General features: G+C 42.9%; 1 protein-coding gene and 1 non-coding gene across 4 annotated transcripts in view; one reads left to right on the top strand and one right to left on the bottom strand.

Moving 5' to 3' along the window:
- Nucleotides 1–10456, bottom strand: part of TXNRD1 (thioredoxin reductase 1) — a 67745-nt gene extending 57289 nt beyond the window's left edge. The window contains exons 1-3 of one of the 3 annotated variants that reach the window (XM_067010014.1): nt 10053–10190; nt 8449–8557; nt 4934–4999 (exon numbers count right to left, since the gene is read on the bottom strand). The gene's annotated coding sequence lies outside the window, so the exon portion shown is untranslated. Of the gene's footprint in view, nt 1–4933; nt 5000–8448; nt 8558–10052 lie in introns of all 3 variants that reach the window. The other 2 variants (XM_067010012.1, XM_067010013.1) reach the window with 2 other exon arrangements.
- A 7337-nt stretch (nt 10457–17793) lies between these two features.
- On the top strand, nt 17794–17865 carry TRNAA-UGC (transfer RNA alanine (anticodon UGC)). Its single transcript has one exon. It is a non-coding gene; the product is annotated as a tRNA-Ala (tRNA).
- Nucleotides 17866–18470: the final 605 nt, after the last annotated feature.

The following is an 18470-nucleotide window of genomic DNA, read 5'->3' as shown; positions in this document are numbered from 1 at the left end:
ACCTACTGCCAACTTATTTGGAGCAAAAGATTTCACAGATTACTGTAAGAAATAGATCTTACACATTGACAATAAAAGTTGGGACTTCCCTGGTGGTGCAATGGTTAAGAATCTGCCTGCCAATGCACGGGACACGGGTTCGAGCCCTGGTCCAGGAAGATCCCACATGCCACGGAGCAACTAGGCCCATGCACCACAACTACTGAGCCTGTGCTCTAGAGCCCGCAAGCCACACTACTGAGCCCATGTGCCTAGAGCCTGTGTTCCACAAGAGAAACCACCGCAACAAGAAGCTTGTGCACCGCAACAACGAGTAGCCTCCGCTCACCACAACTAGAGAAAGCCCACGCACAGCAACGAAGACCCAACGCAGGCAAAAATAATTTTTTTTTTTTAAAGTAAAGTTGACTGCTTTTCAGAAAGTCAGCCTTATCTCTTCTCTGAAATGAAGGAAAAGAGAAAAACAAAGTTGGGGACCAGGATCATCAAGGGCCATATTTTACCCCCAAGTCTGGCCAATTACAAACTAATACCCGTTTTAAATCTTTGATGAAAATACACAGTTCCAAGTTCCAAGTCCAAAACAGTTTGCTTTTATAGTTAACCATATTCTTGGGAGCTTCTGATGTCCATTTCAAATTCAATAAAAGCGATTTATAAAAGAACTCCAAAAGATAAGCCAACCTTCCCACCCTAAGGTGCCTATTTTCTCCTGGCTCAGAGGATGGAAAACAGACTGACACCAATTTGCTCCATACAGAGCCTTTCATCAAACAATTTTTAAATGCCTTAGAAAAATAAATTAATTCTCCCAACCTACTTATAAAGTATTACTAATATATCATTTATAGGGATGTCACAGGAGATAACGGCCCACACAACTTGCTCAGAGCAATAGCACACATCAAGACCAGCATCATATTACTAAGTTGTGATTTTCAATGCTGAATTTATTCTCTGCTAGATCCCTGCTCATAAGAACCTTGGTAACATGTAACTTAAGTCATCCTCAGAAAGTCATACTTGCATTATACTCTCTCTGCCTTTTAAAGTCTGCCTTTAGAGTGCAAAGTTTAGATGTGGCTACAAAATAAAAATCTCAAATCTAATGATTTTGCCTGATCATTTGAAGAATGGGATTTCTACACTTGTGAATCCTTAAGTTACTAAACGGTGATTTTCTAACCCGAGGTCCAATTACTAGTAATAATTATATAAATACAGCTTAAAAAGAATGCACAGCAATACATAATTTGTTATACCAGTAAATGTCTCTGTGACTCTTAACAGAAGGCAAAAAGTGTGAGTACTTGAAAGAAATCACTGAAGTCTTCCTTCTTCTTGCGGTAAGACTAGTTCAGGTCCCTTAACACACAACTTGGCCTCCAAAATAATTTAGCTTCCCTCTTCCCCCTTTTTCTCTTTCAGGAGTTGCTCCTAAAGGCTCCATAGTGCCTTTATTTCCTTTCTTCTTTGCTTCAGTTTTTTTCTCCAGTATTATTATTCAGTCCCTTTGCTAGTTCAGATTCATTCATTCCAAGCATTCTTAAGCTCTTTCCCACAACCCCTAGTGTTCAGCACAAACGTGGTGGTACGGATGAATGTTATAGGTTATAGGTCTCTCTATGGTCAAATTTTAAAAGTCACATAGGACCCACTATCTTTTCCAGTGGGGTTTTATTGCCTGATTAATCTACAATCGAAAGATATTTAAGAGACTTCTGAGCCAAAGCCAAGAACCAGTCAGGTTTGAGTTCCGCAGTCTAAAAGATATGCTTATCCTGCTGTTAGCTACCTCCTGACACTTTTCTGTTCCTCCTTTCACAGCAGTTTTTCTCCCCTCATCCTGCCAGGGTATTGATTTAATACTGAGCTGTGAAGAGATGTGGTGAAGGCCTAGCATGATTTGCTGGAGTAGCTGGATGTTAGGTATATGTTCTCTTTCATCTGAATTTCCTTTAAGGTTATGTTTGTGTGTGTACATTTTTGCTTTGTTTGGCTTTTCAGTATTAAAGGTAAACTTTCCAATGATCAAGGCAGATATCTGTGTTTTTTAAATGAGTTCCTGAAAAGACCATGGACAGTGGAAGGAGGCAAACCTGGGTTCCAATCATGACCTATTAGCACTACCCTAGGTTGCTTAACCTGTCAGCCTCCAGTCTCCTCATTTGTAAGATGAGAATACTACTACTTACCTCATAAAGTTACTGTAAGTATTGAATGAGTGAGAATTACGTGATAGATCTGACAATATTTTCAACTATTGAGCAGGTACTTAAATCTTCAGTTATCCCAAAGATAGCAAGTGTTTCATAAACATTAGACACTAAATAGGAAAAAAAAAAGTGTATACAAACCAGTAGCTTCACTCCTGGGATGTTGTTTTAGGAACAGAAAAATATTTTAAAGGCTAAATATCCATAAGGAAGACAGAGAAATATATCTCACTATAATAATACCAGCGAAAGGAAATTTATCATATAATAAATTTTAAAAATCTACTAAGGCTTCAACTAATGGGACTGTGTCTAGCACTTTGAAGGGTAAACCACTCTACTAGAAATGCTCAATCATGAAGAGTCTGAGATTATAGGCAAAATTCCTTTTTTTGGGGAAAATTTATTAAATTTTATCAGTGTAGGTTTATTTAAATTCTAATGTCAGTTAAATGGCATAGAATTTTTTTTTTTTTTTTTTTGGCTGTGCCATGTGGCATGTGGGATCTTAATTCCTCGACCAGGGATTGAACCTGTGCCTGCTGCAGTGCAAGCCCAGAGTCCTAACCACTGGACTGCCGGGGAATTCCCGCACAATTCTTTATGTATATTTTTCTCATAAATGGCTCCTTGGACTTCAGCAGATTCTTTGAAAAAAACCTGGTATCTAAAAGAGGCTTTGAATAACTGTTCTATTCAAAGAAGAAGGCTTTACTGTTAGTTGAAGTAAAAGATAAAATGACAGTCAAGCCCCACAAAATAATTTGAACCTGCCCACTGACATACTTGAGAGTATATAAAACCTCCACCCTTGCTCTGTGGTTGAAAGTCATATATTTAACTGACACTTCAGAAAACCAAGTGCCGCTAACTTGCCAAGCCTGAAGAACTAACATAAACAAGGGTATGAGATGAGAATAGAACCTTTCCCGTTGTAAGAGCCATTATCATCTCTCTTATCATCTCTCTTGGGACACCTCAGAAGCCAGCAGCGATCAGGAGCATCTTTTTTTTTTTTTTTTTTTGTGGTACGCGGGCCTCTCACTGTTGTGGCCTCTCCCGTTGCGGAGCACAGGCTCCGGACGCGCAGGCTCAGCGGCCATGGCTCACGGGCCCAGCCGCTCCGCGGCATGTGGGATCTTCCCGGACCGGGGCACAAACCCGTATCCCCTGCATCAGCAGGCGGACTCTCAACCACTGCGCCACCAGGGAAGCCCAGGAGCATCATTTTGATAGACTAAGGGTAGGAAAGCACTGGGCATTCGGCTTCTAAAGGAGGCAGCCTTGAAAAAACTCAGCTCTGGAGCCCTGGTTTAAAATCAAAACTAGTGCTTTCTTCGGAGTTTGAGTTTCCTCTTTTGTAAATGTCTTCTATCCTATGTCTTCTCTGTCATACAGAGCGGCCACGACTCTTTGTAAAAAACCATATACAAACATCTGTTGACAAAGGTATTTTAAAATATACACATTGCCCTACAGACTTGAGTTAGAGATAACAAAGACAGAGCCTAGCCCAACATCGAGAACACAGGGGCTCAATAAACAGTAGCTAAATAGACATAATGTGACTTTCTTCTAAACTGACCTGGACACAGCTACATAAACTGAAGATGGACAATGCCGCTATCACACAGCTCTTTTAAAAGTCTGAACTGCTTTATACGCTGCCTAGAACCTCTCCTGAACTATTATACTTAGGGCTTAATCGCTAACAGAGACAGTCCACTTTCACCAAATCAGACACCTTGTAGCTAAATCCCTCACTGAAGTCAGTCCTCCAGCCCTACCATCAACCATTCATTCCACAGGTATTTACTGAGTGCATACTAGGTGTTAAAATAACACATGGAAGATACAAAGATAAACCATTTTCATCCCAAAGGAGGGTATAATTTAGCAGGCACAGAGGAATGCAGTTCCACTCAGCAAGCATGCTATGCACAAATGCCAATTTGCCAGAGCTATGCTAGGAATACCAAGATTTGCATGGGCTCAGCCATGAATCATGAGCACACAATCACACCAGGGAGATCAGGCACGCATCCCAATAGCGATAACACAGAGCCAAGTGCCAGAAGCGTGAGAACACCAGAGTGAACTTTACAGACAGGCCTGCGCTCCATCCCGCCTCTGCTGCTTTACTAGCTGTGTTATCTGGGCATGCTCAAGTTCTGAGGGCCTCCATTTGCTCATCTGTGAAACTGGATCACACCACCTCCTTCACAGGACTACTGCTGGGAGGCTTTCAATCAACTGGGTGCCACAGCATTTAGAGGCCAGCACACAGGAGACGCTCAATAAATGGTGGCTGCTATCACTGACAGACATTCCTTTAAATATGTGATGAGCTCTAAGGCAGGTCCAGGATCACAGGCACAAGGAATAAGTCTGACTCTTCACTCTGATATGGGCAGGACTCCTCCTTTCCCAGAGACAGGGATTTGTGGGAGTGCTGCGGGAGCAGAGGAGGGAGAAAAGAGGCAAACCTGGCCTTGTGCTCTGACACAGGTCGGCAGTGGGAAAAGTGGGTCTGAGCAGGAAGAAAAGTCAGGAAAGGAAATGAAGAACAAAGGAGGGAAATTTTAGGGACCACAGCTCCAACAGTATTCCCACAAGCTTCCAGTAGAGGTAAAAGGGGGCAGAGCACGAGATCACCAGAAAAGCAGGTTGGGGCCAGACCCTGGAGGACACAGAAAACCAAGTTAAGAAATATATACTCATTCTGGATGCAGATCTGGGGGCGGCAAAGAAGCAATCAGGAAGATGGTTCTGCAGCAGATGGACTGGAAGGGCAGGGAGATCAGAAGTGGGCAGCCAGTTAGAGACCGTTTAGGTAGGAGGCAACAGTACCTGAAGTAGCCTGGGCAAAAAGCTAATAGAAGAAGTAGGCACCTGTGTGGGAAACAGTCAGGCCCTGGTAAATGAACAGACAGGAAAGGTGAGAGGAAATCTGAAGTCCGGACCAGAACAGTGACACCAGTGTACAAGGACTAACAGACAGCAAAGACGACGTTTGTGTTGTCACCTGGTTAAAGTGGGAGAAGGTACTGGGTCTCACCGTGCATTCACAGCTAGTAAAAATTTTACTATATAATCAGCACCAAATAAATTTATTTGCAGTACTAACGATCTATGCCTCTTGTAAACACTGTTAGTCCTTACTCTTACCTTCTTAAATAAACCAGAGTCAAAGCAGTCCTTCAGTTCTCCTTAGGTCTCAACCTTAACTAGGCCAAAAAGTACATACACTACTAATCTCCCCGGAAGGAATTATCTGAGGAGAGAATCAAGTTTTCTGCCCGTTTTGGTAGAGTATTAAGAAAGAAAGGAAATGGTCAGAGAGTTATTAAATTACCACTCATTTCCCGATGTCTATTCAGTTAGGAGTCTGGTTTCTGGTAACTTTTAGAAGTTAGGCTTGAAAGGAGACCTGCCTGTTTCAGTGCCTACCCCAGGCCCAGGACGTAGGGGGCCCCCAGCCTGACCACAACACCATCACCTCTGAGCTCCTCCCAAACTGGCTCCATAATTACCTTGGATGTTAATCATGCACCGCTTTGTGTCCGTCTTCTCTCCTATTATTGCCTGGAAGAAATTAAGTCCCATGTTGCAAGTTTTAGTCTTAATCTCCCAAGATTATTATCTCAAACTACTGAAGTCTTAACTATGTCTGCCACTTTGTATTCCAATAAGCACTTTTTCACTCACTTTGCTTTACCTCTCAATACCACCGACAGGCATTCATTTTATATGAGTGGTTTCAAAACTCTGGAATCCTGGAGACACTGATTTACATATAATAAAGAGTCCCTGTAGGAAAATTTGCAAGCTTGCTCTTAAAAACTAAAATGTTTATGAAAGCCGTATGTCTTTGTGCAACAGGAACTATATTCATAGTCTCAGAATTTAGTAGCTTGCTAGTGCTAATTTCACACGTGGACATGCAAGCCCTGACCATAGATAGCACAGTTCCCCATTTTTCTATTCAGGTAGAAAGTGTTCCTTGCCTGTTGAGTTACTATTTGCCATCTTCTAACTAACACCTTTTCGGTATTAAATAGTAATCTTTTGTTTGGTTTTCCTCGATTCTAATTATTTAGCAACTAATCGTGACCAAACTACCTTGTTGTACATTAAAGTAAGTCTCAAACGTGATATTTATCATAAGAATTACCTGAGGAGGCTTGTTTAAAATAAATTAAAAGGCAGAACCTAGCCCCTTCCAGAGGGTTCAATGAACAAGATCTCAGGTAAAGCCCACGCATGTGTGTTTAACAAGCACTCCAGGGGACTCTGTGCAGGTGGTCTATAGTCTACAGTTTTTTGAAAGGCACTTCTTTAAAGCCTTCATCCTGTAGGTGGTCATCTAATTTATCAGTTCCTTGTAGTAGGGCTGTACTCCCTGGTCTTCCATAGTACACTGTGAAAACAAGGTAGGTTTTGCTGCTGCTATTTATTAAGGAGAAAGGAAGACAAAAGAAGAAACAGTATTAAGAGGAGAAAAGAAAAGCACATGTTTTAACGAGCTCCCTCCCTCTCCATTATTTAGGTTGCAACTAAAGCAGGAAATCTTAACCATTTTTAAGGTGTGGACTTCAGGATTGTAACACTAATCCTATAAGCACTCAATTCTCCACTAAATAAATGACTTTCTACACTCAAACCCAATGTTCCCTAAAGAATTTCAAGACCTACCATTTAGTCACAAATGTGGGCAACAATTATCTAGAAATTCACAAACATTTCAAAGCAGTAGCCTTGCCTTATTATGTCTTCTTCCATATCTTACTACTCATTAAAAACCAAAAATATATCAAATGATACAAAGGAGACTGGTAAGTTTACTTAAAAAGAGATGTACTAAATCATTTTTTAAAATTTAATTATAATGGTGGTAGGCTTTTCATTCATGGCATTGCACCTCACTAAATGTCTGAAATTAACTATGATCATATAGAATTGAAAACATCAAATCTTACCAATAAAGTGGGTGCAAAGCTTATAAAAAAGTGATTTTACTTTTTACTCCCACTGGTGTTAAAACTAGGACGATGTGTAGAATTTATATAAAGAGCAAATGCCTATACAGCTTTTTAAGTGCAAATTTATGACGACACAGGCGGAGAAAAGATCAGACAGGAAAGAATATTAACAGGACTTTGATTTTACTTGCAAACTAAAGGTCTGAGTAACACAGTGTATTTTATATCAAGCTAAAAGCCTTAATCTCCTTTAATTATTTTCCATTAATTTACTATTTGTCTTTGAAGTCTATCTGCATTTCTAATACCCATTTTTCAAAAAGAAAATAAATAAGATTCTTTTAAAAGAAAAGGTAGTAAATAAAAATACAAATTATTATAACTTTCCTAAACACACACACATCTAAATACATTGTTACATTTAACTGAGGCCTCAGGCTTACTACTAAGAAGGCAATGTTCAAGTATGAGATCCATTTCTTAAACATTACATTGATACAAACAGACAAGGACCAAAAAATCAGCAAAAGTGAAAGCAGATGTATCAAGGTGATGGGATTCTGAGGCTTTCTAACCTGGCCACACACGTTGCATATCCCCCCCTAAATGTGCACCCAGCCTCCCAGCATCTTGCCTGTATGGCAGGCCATGACCCATCCACCCCTCAGTGGATGGTCCTAAGGGAGGACTGCCACCAGGCTCACTACCACCCAAAGGAAAGATTTCCTTCTCTTCTTTTCCTCTACCCAGTTGTTAACTCTGGGCTAGAAAAGAGATACCTGATGGGAAATGAACTCACTCTAGGAGCTTGCTGGTTGCTCTCCCCTGAGCCTGGGGTTTCTGGGTTTCCCTCCCCGGGAAAGACGATAGGGACGGACAAAGATAAAGCATTTCCTGACCCACTTTTCTCAGTACTCTAAACGACTCACTTTCAGCAGTTTACACTGCTGCTAAAATTTTTTTAGTTTTTTGGATTTACTGGGAAGGAAAGAAAAAAGGACACTTAAAAAAACCTATTTTAAAAGATGAAAATAGGTCCGTCTGCCCTTCCAAGCTTCTCACTTCTGAAATGTGTGTCTCATCCATGTCAATTAACACGTGAGCTGGCCCTCACGTTTCTCTGTCGTTTTCTAAGGATGTGCTCCGTTTGGAGGATCGCTCATAATCACCCTGGCTTTGAGACCACGACCGGATCGATGAGCTCGTTCGCAGTTCAGGCGGCAAAAGAGACGTTAAGGTCCCCCACCTACCTTCAGGGTTGGACCATGGCCGCCTAGCTTTCTCCGTTTCACAAACACAACGGTACGTCGGTTTCCCAGGTCAGTTCGCAGAGCGCTCCCTCGAGGCCCCGCCCGTTCTCTGTGGCGCAAAATTAGAGCAGATCCGGTCAGTCTTTCCGCCCGGGGCCACGGCGGGAAGTGCGCGGCGGGGGCGGGGCTTCCACGTCCCAAACTGCACTCGCCGGGGCGACCGCCCAGGCCCCAGCCCCGGCCCTGACCTTGACTAAGGCCCGCCACCGGCTCCCGACCAGCGCACCTACGCGAGGGCTGGAAACGTGGCCTCGAGGTCAACTACAAACCCCACGATTCCGGCCGGACTGGAAGAAGAGCAAGTCTCACTAAAATACACGTCCCACTTTCCCACTATGTCCGGAATTCAGAAAAGCCTCAAAAGCAAGCTTAAGGCACAATTATCTCAGCTTTTATAAAACACCTCCCTAGTTAATCTTCCTTTAAACTCTGCATCGTATACACAGAATGACAAAAAACCAACTTCCAAAGTTTCTCTTAAATTTGAAACCTCGAGGCAAAATTAAGAACACTGCCCACTTGGGGTGCTTTTATTTGAGAACCTTGAAATAATACAGTAACACCCTAAATGACATGCTGGGTGCAACTGGTCCAATTTTACAAACGGGCGAACTCAGGTAGAGAATGAGTCAGTGAGAATTAAAAATTCTGAATTAAAAATTAAAAATTAAAATTAAAAAAGGTCCATTCATGAGACAAAAACCACACCAGCCCCCAATAGTACAGTTGTTTGACAATAACAATAATAGCAGCTAACGATTCTGTAGTGCTTTGCATATGTTAATACTTAATCTTCATAACTACCCTGTTGAAGTAGGTCCAATCAGGCCCATTTCACAAATAGGGAAACTGAGGCACAGAAAAGCTTCCCTACCCAAATTCAAGCAGCTAGTTAGTCAACAGCAGAGCCAGGATTCAAACCAGGCAGTGCAGTGTAGACTTTAACCCCTACCCTGTACTGCCTGATACAGTGAGATAAGCACCGGTTCCTCTTAGTTGTCTCCTTAAACAGCCTAGGTAAAGTCACAGGAGACTAAGCCTTGGTCTCCCCACTTGAACACACGGAGACACACGTGATTTGCCAATCTCTCACAATTTCTGAGGATTCAGTGGTGTGAAAATTCCTCGAAAGGCATCTTTAATCGTTATACTCGCTTAATGCTGACAAGGCTCTGTCAATCTATTCATCATATTATCACCTACATTTCAAGACTCGTGCATTAAGAAAAGATACAAAAACCATTTTCTCCGATATTCTGCAAACCGTCTCTATAAAGATGAGCTAGAGACAGGAAACCACCAGCCGACAGGGGGCCGGTCTCACCTACCAACACGCCAAGCTTTCACCCACCCAGGCGAAACAATGAACACCGCCAAGAAGCTCACCAGACTTAGAGAAGCCTCAGCCCTACTCAGACACGCATTCAAACGTCTCCCCTTCCCCTGCATCCACGCGGCACCCGGCAGGAGGATGCTCTCGGCCCAGAGCGCTCACAGCCCAGGGGCTTGGGGCTTCCTCCGTTTTCAGTAAACCCGAAGCTTACACGTTCGAACGCGAGTCCTTGGGCACCAGGCACTCCTTCAGACGTCCCAGCACCTGCCGCTCCGGTGCAATGCGGGGCTGAAGCAAACGGAGGAGAAAGGGCTGCGGGTTCCCAGTAGCTCCGAGAAGCCACGCCCTCCTCTGAATGGGCGGGCAAACCGCCAGAGTCAGAATGACAAAGCAAAAATCCACTCTTCACGCAGCGCTGGCAACTAGGCTGATGGGCTTAGCAGAGTGGGATCTCCTAATTGGGCGACAGTACATCCTCTTCCTGCTCACAGCGCCCCCAACCCAAGAAAGGAGCAAAAACAATTTAAGGAATGTTTGGAACCGGAACCAAGCGTGTGCCTTAAGTGAACAAAACTGGACTATGCCCTCGGGCAGTGACTCCAGAACTTTGCTACTGATTGTAATCACGCGTGGATCTTCAAAAACATTGACGCCTGGCTCCCACCCCCAGACATTCTGATGTAATTGGTATTGCGTGCGACCTGGCCACCTGAGGTTTTTAAAACTTCCTGGATGATTCTAGTGAACAGCAGTTTGGGACCCATTGCCCTAAAGTAATGGATTAGTCAATCTGGCGATTCCCTAAAGGAAGCGATTAGGCTTTAAAAAAAAAAAACCTTCTAGTCCATCCTGACTAATTCTGAAAAGAAGTGACAAGTTTTCACCAACACATAACTTCGCTTTATAGTACTTCCTCCTTACCCCACTCAGATTTTGGTTCGTCAAGTTGTTTAAGGAAAACTGAGTATATTTAACTCCAGCCATGCCAGGCACCTGCAGCCAGCTGCCCAAGTGAGCCACACTCTCTCATACTTCCCTGCTCTTACTCATATTCTTACTCAGCACCTTGTGCTAGTAGGTGGCTATGAATATTTGATGAATAAATAAATGAATGTCTTTCCCACTTTTTTGTCTGGATACTGCCAGACTGAAACACACTCAGGTTGCTGGTTTCTAAAGGCTCCCTGAAGCCACAATTTGCTCCTTTTGAGTCCCCTCCCAGGTGCAAGGCAGAGGCTTGTTGCAGCCTCTCAGTTTCAGAATGCATACACACACGCACACACACACATTACACGTTGTGGGGGAGGGAAAAAACCCTTTAGTCTCCTAGGTTCTTCTAGCTGGTCTAAGAATTAAATTGGCATGAGACACATTAACAGGAGAAAATCAAATTTAATTACATACATAGCAGAGCAAGATGATAATATGAGGTCCAAGGACAAGTTAGGCGACTGAAGCTTGTATACCTTCCCAGAGAAGAAGAGGGTAAGTGTTTGGGACTTCAAAGGGAAGGCAACTTACAGGAAGATGAAGATGAGCAAACGTTTGATAAACATATGTTTGCTGGGTCATGCGGACACAATGGGACCCAGAGAGGACTTTGATCAAACAGGCCTTGCTGAGTGCACCTAGTCTACCACACCTAGTTCATGGTATACTTTAGTTTTCTATGGTGATAATTGTTCTTCCTGAATAGGCCCTTTAGGTGGTTAAGGGGAGAAGGTAGAAAGTTCTTCCTGAGGTTTTGTTTCTTAAAAATAATCAGCCCCATGGGCTTCCCTGGTGGCGCAGTGGTTGAGAATCCGCCTGCCGATGCAGGGGACACGGGTTCGTGCCCTGGTCCGGGAAGATCCCACATGCCGCGGAGCAACTAAGCCCGTGAGCCATGGTCGCTAGGCCTGCGCGTCCGGAGCCTGTGCTCCGCAACGGGAGAGGCCACAGCAGTGAGAGGCCCGCATACCGCAAAAAAAAAAAAAAAAAAAAAAATCAGCCCCAAATCATCCTCAAACCAAAGAGACACATTTGGGGGTGGAAAGTTTTGCTCCCCTACAAGATGCTAAACTGACACTCTCCCTGTTTGGTGGTTATTTATGTGAGTGCCTAACCTGATTCTGGGGTCCTTAGAAGAGAAGATGGGTCTAGCACATAGGTGTTCAAGAAACAAGATGATTTACAAAGCAGAGAATGAAAAATGTGAAGGAAAGACAGCTGGGATTAAGGGAGAGAACTTACCATTTGCTCCCAGCTGCTGTGCCAAGCTTTGTACTAACCAGTTTATGTGCCTTCTTTCATTTAATCTACACAAAACAACCCATGAGCTGGCATCATGACTCCACATTCTTAAACATCTATAGGAGCTACAGTTTATTGCAAAAGCATGTCTTAGGCTACAGAGGGACTTTACAATCATTTAACTTAATGTGCTAAAAGCAAGTGATAAGGGTTGACTTCTAAGAGCCTTCTGGGACAGACAGGTCCGAGTTACCATAGTTAACATTTTCTAATGGCATTACAGAAAAGGCTAGATAAGGCATTTTAACTTCAAACTGTTCTTAAGTGAGCAGATTATAGCACAAATCCCGAGAGTAGCTCCATGTAGTTATTTTTTAAGTTAAAAAATAAAAATCACCGTTAAAAAAAAAGCTTCACTTTCCTTTCAAACCATTCTTGCTACAGTTCAGGGCCCAGATGCCTTACCCTTGTCAGGAAGTAGAACGCCTTAGTTCTATTTAGTTGCTGGTCAATGGAAGAAGAGCTGCTCGCTGGCACACACACACCCCTCCCCCATTTCTCATCATGCAGCATTTGTTCTAGTGGTACATCTTGCATCTCTTGACTGGGTTCATGTTATTCCTCCTGCCTAATATTATCTTCCCTCCCTAAGGGCCTACTCCCTCAAAGCTCATCTGAAATGTCATCTCCTGTGGGAGGGCTTGCCTGATTTCTACCCTATGTTTATCTCTCCTTCCCTCTTCTGTGTCCCCAAACACCTAAAAATAATTACAAATCATCTAAATCCAAGAGAGTGTTGAGAAGGCAAAACCTTGCTTGATTTACCATGCCCTCCCAGAACCTGTTATATATAGTAAGTATGCAGAAAATGCTGGAAAAGACCCTCTGTTCCTGAGCTGTCATCTAAGGACACAATTAATAGGTCTATGCAGGTGTTCAATCAAGGGTCCTATTGCACTAAACTACCATTCCTCAATAAGTCTTTCTCACACATACACACTGAGCTAGAACCACCTTTCTGACACCCACATCTTCTCTGTGCAAACCTCCAGTAGTTCTCTAGGAACCTCTAAATAAAGTCCAAACTGCTCAATTGTACTGACTTGGCAAGGGCACCTAGATGTCCACATATTCTGTACCCTACTTAACCAGAAAACATTGCTGGAGAAAACACAGAAATTAAAAGTAATTTCACTTTAGGGCTTCCCTGGTGGCGCAGTGGTGAAGAATCCGCCTGCCAATGCAGGGGACACAGGTTCAAGCCCTGGTCCAGGAAAATCCCACATTCTGTGGAGCATCTTCAGCCCGTGCACCACAACTACTGAGCCTGTGCTCTAGAGCCTGCGAGCCACAACTACTGAGCCCGCGAGCCAGAACTACTGAAGCCTGTGCCCCTAGAGCCTGTGCTCCTCAGCAAGAGAAGCCACCACAATGAGAAGCCTGCACACTGCAAAGAAGAGTAGCCCCTGCTCGCCGAAACTAGAGAAAGCCCACGCACAGCAACGAAGACCAAACATAGCCAAAAATAAAAATAAATTAAATAAATTTAAAAAAAAAAAGAAACAGCCAATGCAAGAGGGACCCTCTGACTCTCCTTTCTGTCTCACTGAAAATAGGAAATAAGTCACTCACGTGATATGTGCACTCCTTGCATCTAGAGGTAGAAGGACACCCTTAATGCAAAAGGTAGGGAATTTGGGGCCAGGAAGCCTATATAAACAAACTCATTACTTCTTTAATATAGTACCCCAAGCCCAAACTCTGCTGATATTCATCACTAATTGGGCACCCTAAACCTAAGTTTCTTCATCCTGTCAATTCCTCACAAATGTATTGTTTCTTTGTCTAAAAAAGTATAAAAGCTGCCTGCTTTGGCCACTTCTTGGGTACCATTTCTATAGGATCTCCATGCGCATGAATTAAAATTTGTTTCTCTTTCTCCTATTAATCTGACTTGTGTCAATCTTATTATTGGTCCAGCTATAAGAACTCAAGAGGGGTAGACTGGGAAATCTCCCCCTTGCCAACACTCACCACCCAGTTCTACAAGGGTTAAGTTGGAACCCAATTCAGTTGCCCACCAACCTGAGAGGAATTCAGGATGGAAACAGGATGAAGCACTCCCTGCTTTAGATAAACAGGCCCTTAAATAGCCAGATGCATATCTCAGGAAGAATTTCAATGACCCCAGATTCTTGCATCTTCTCATATTTAGATAAGCACTTAAACTTGAGATATCTGTTCTTTGTGATTAGCAGTAATCTTTTACCAAGATGTATGCTTGACAGTGTGTATTTCCTAGCCAAAAAAAAAAAAAAAAAATCATATATAAACTGGTCTCTCCCCTACGTCTTTGGAGCAACTCCTCAGAGCTGAGTGCTGTCTCTGAACTATAGTCCTCAATAAGACCCTGAATAAAACTGAAACTCACAACTCCTATGTTGTGTGTTTTTCTTTAAGGCGACAACAACTACACCTTGCCATTGGCTCATGACCTGCTTCCTACTTTAAGAAAAGAGAATCAACCAGACAGAACTCCCACCTATTTCCTTTTTTTTTTTTTTTTTTTGCCTGTGCATTATGGCATGCAGGATCTTAGTTCCCCCACCAGGGATCAAACCCATGCCCCCTGTATTGGGCTCAAGGAGTCTTAATCACTGGACTGTCCAGGAAGTCCCAAAGTCCCACCAACTTCCATCTCAACCACCACGCTGCCATATTCCCTGCCTTCGCTCTTGATTTAATGAAGGCCAGCCTCTCCACTTGTGTGCGGATTTTCATCTTTTCTTGACTTATCAATCTTCGATAACTTCACTCCTCCCATAAGCCTCCCTCTCTGGCATCATCAGTTTCTTGTTCTCTACCTGATCATTCCCATCATCATACAAACACACTGTAATGTTCCCATTTTCAAAAGTCTCCCAAGATCCCATATGCCCAAACCCTGTAGTTACCACCCAACTTCATTTCTCCCCTCACAGGGGGAAAAAAATTTTTTTTGGAAAGAATTCTTTGTACCCTGAGAATAAAATAGGGTAGGGAGGTCAGGAAAGATCTAAGTATATGGCACTCGAGCAGAGACCAGAGTGAAATGAAGGAGAAAGACTTAAGAGGGGGAAATCTTCCTAGGCAGAAGAAACAGGAAACAGCTCCCTAAGCTGGGAGACTGCCCGATTTGTCCACGGATCTGCAAGGGAACCAATGTGTCTACAGCTCAGTGAGTGAGGAAGAAAGTGGTAGGTAGTGAGGTCAGAGGAGTAAGTAGCCAGGGGTCAGATCCCAAAGGCCACAGTCAGAACTTTGGATTTCATTCTTAATGTGATAAGAAGTCAAAGTGTCACAAGAGAGGAGAGGGAAATGATCTAGTTTGTATCCTTAAAGGATTGCTCTTCTGTGTGGAGAAGAGACTAAGGTAGGGACTCAGAGTGGAGGAACACAGACCAGTCAAGAAGTTACCATGGTAGTCCAAGCTGAGATGATGAAGGTTTGGATTAGTGAGATGAGAACGTATATCTGAAGATAAACCTAATTAGTTTTACAGATGGATGGAACGAGGGGTGTAAAAGAAAGAAAAGAATCAATGATGACTCCAGGGTTTTGGCCTTGGCAACTGGGTAGATGGGGGCACTCCCTAATGAAAAGGGGGGATACTCAGGGAGGAGGAGAAAAGATGGGAATGGGAGAGATGGAAAGCAATAGTTTGGGACAAATGCATAGTATGGTTTGAGAAACCTACTGTTATCCAAATGGAGATTTTGAGTAGGTAGTTGGTATGCGAATCTGGAATTCAGGGGAGAAGTCAGGATTAGAAATAAAAATTGTTAGTCAAATATAAAAGGTATTTAATGCCATGGATATTGCATTGTAGATAATGTCGGGGTCCTCCAGAGAAACAGAGAGAGAGAGAGAGAGAGAGAGAGAGATTTTTTTTCCTTTCTTTCTTTCTTTTTTTTTTTTCTGGCTGCACAGCATGCAGAACTTCCCCAACCAGGGATCGAACCCATGTCGTCCCTGCATTGGAAGCATGGAGTCTTAGCCGCTGGACCACCAGGGAAGTTTGAAAGATTTATTTTGAGAGAATGACTCACAGCATTTGGCGGCTGGCAAGTCTAAAACCTACAGAACAGGTCAGCAGGCTGGAAATTCCAGCAGTCTTAATGTTGCAGTCTTGAGTCTGAAGGCAGTCTGGAGGCACAATTCTTTCCCCTGCAGGAGACCTCAATCTTTTCTCTTAAGGCCTTCAACTGATTGCAGGAAGCTCACTCACATTATGGAGAGTAATCTGCTTTACTTAAAGTCTATTGATTTCAGTGTTAATCACATTAAAACATACCTTCACAGCAACATGTAGACTGGTGTCTGACCAAACAACTGGGTACCATAAAATCAGCCAGCACATCATGCAACTAGATGAAATTACCTAGTAAGTTAATGCATTTAGAGAAATGAAGACAGTCCGGGACTGAGCCCTGGCAAAGTGCAAAGGAGAAGGGTCCAGCAAAGGAGGCTGAGATGGGAGGTAGGAGGAAAACCAAGAGAATGTGCTAAATCAAAAGCCAAGGAAGACGTGCTCCGAAAAGGAGGAAGATCGGGCTTCCCTGGTGGCTCAGTGGTTGAGAGTCCGCCTGCCGATGCAGGGGATACGGGTTCGTGCCCCGGTCCGGGAAGATCCCACATGCCGCGGAGTGGCTGGCCCGGAAGCTATGGCCGCTAAGCCTGCGCATTCGGAGCCTGTGCTCCACAACGGGAGAGGCCACAACAGTGAGAGGCCCACATACAGAAAACAAAACAAACAAACAAAAAAGACAATACGAAAAGGAGGAAGATCAATTATATCAGGTGCTGCTGAGAAATTCTGCAAGATAAGGACTGAATCATGGAAGTTATTGCTGACTTTACTGAAAATGATGGGGGGAAAGAAAGCCTAAGTAGAGGCGGTTCAACAAGAAACAGAAAAAAAGGACAAGGGGGTAGTAAGTATAGCCAACTCTTTCAAGGAGTTTTGCGATAAAAGCAGAAAACAATGGGAAAGTAGCTAAAGATGGATGTAGGAAGGGTTTTTTGGTTTGGTTTGGTTTTGTCTAAGAAGGAAGTTATTATAGCATGTTTTAATGCTGAAGAAATAATCTAGTAGAGGATATTTGGTGATTTCCAAAGAGGAAAGGAGCAAGATGAGATCTGTAAATTACAGAGGCAAAGTACTTTGACTATATACATCTATTACGCAACATAGACTTAAGTCAAATCTAGGTTCCATCACTGATGAGACAGTCAAATTACTAAGCCTCTCAGCTTTCTCATCTTCTTTCTACAAGGTCCTCTGTGGTCCTTCTACCTCTTTATCTCACCCAAATCTTCCCTCCGTCTCTATGCCCCAGCCATTAGCCTTTTTTCAATCCCTTTAATTAATCTAACCGCAGGCTTTGCTAACTCCCAATCACTCAACACATCTTAGTTCAAACATGTCTTAGTCACATAAGCCAAATCCCCCTATGAAATGCTCGTGTGTTACCATGCATTCTTTCTGATTAGTACTTACCACAACTGCAGTTATATTTTTAAGTATGGTTAATTGATCAATGTCAGCCTCCCCCTCTAGAACAGCTTAATTCAATAGAACTTTCCATGATGATGCAAATACTCTATGTTAGCATTGTCCAACCCAATAGCCTCTAACCACATGTAGTGGTTAGAGCAAATAAAACATAACTAGAACATATGGGGATGTAGCTCAGGGGTCGAGTGCATGCTTTGCATGTATGAGGTCCTGGGTTCAATCCCCAGCACCTCCATCTGATTTCTCCTTGTTTAATCCTTGGAAAATATGGCTAGTGCAAGTGCTGATCTGAGTTTTAAACTTTATTTATACTTAATTAATTTAAATGTAAATAGCTACATGTGGGCAGGGACCAGGATTATTTATGTTCACCACAGTGTTCCCAGCACTTAATACAGTGCCCACACTTAGTAATTGCTCTAAAAATGTTTGTCGAAAGATTCGATCTGTACAGTGGGGATATTACTAGTTAACTTGTAGATTTCATCTTTTTCTAAGAGGAAAGGAAAAAGGGTCTTTACATAGTAACTGTCAAAGATTCTCAGTCCTCTTATAAAGGTGAATCTGACCTTCAAGAATTTGATCAATCCCAGAGGGTGGCTGAGAACATACTGGGTGATCTGAATAAAATAACACGTGTAATATGCCTAGGAGTGTGCCTAGAACATGTGGTGGGTCCATCAGCTTCACAGAGAGCAAGCAAATAATGGTGTAGGGAAACTGGGGAAGCAGGTGCTATTTGAACCATATCTGGAGGAATAATAAGGGTAGTAGTAATGGGAGTGGTAGTTATACCTAAGAATTGTTCAGTGCTTACCATATGCCAGGCATAAACTTGGG

Source organism: Kogia breviceps, chromosome 12 (assembly GCF_026419965.1).
Source record: "Kogia breviceps isolate mKogBre1 chromosome 12, mKogBre1 haplotype 1, whole genome shotgun sequence".
Taxonomy (NCBI): domain Eukaryota; kingdom Metazoa; phylum Chordata; class Mammalia; order Artiodactyla; family Physeteridae; genus Kogia; species Kogia breviceps.
Note: the sequence above shows the minus strand (reverse complement) of the source record. Positions and strands in the feature narration are given on the sequence as shown.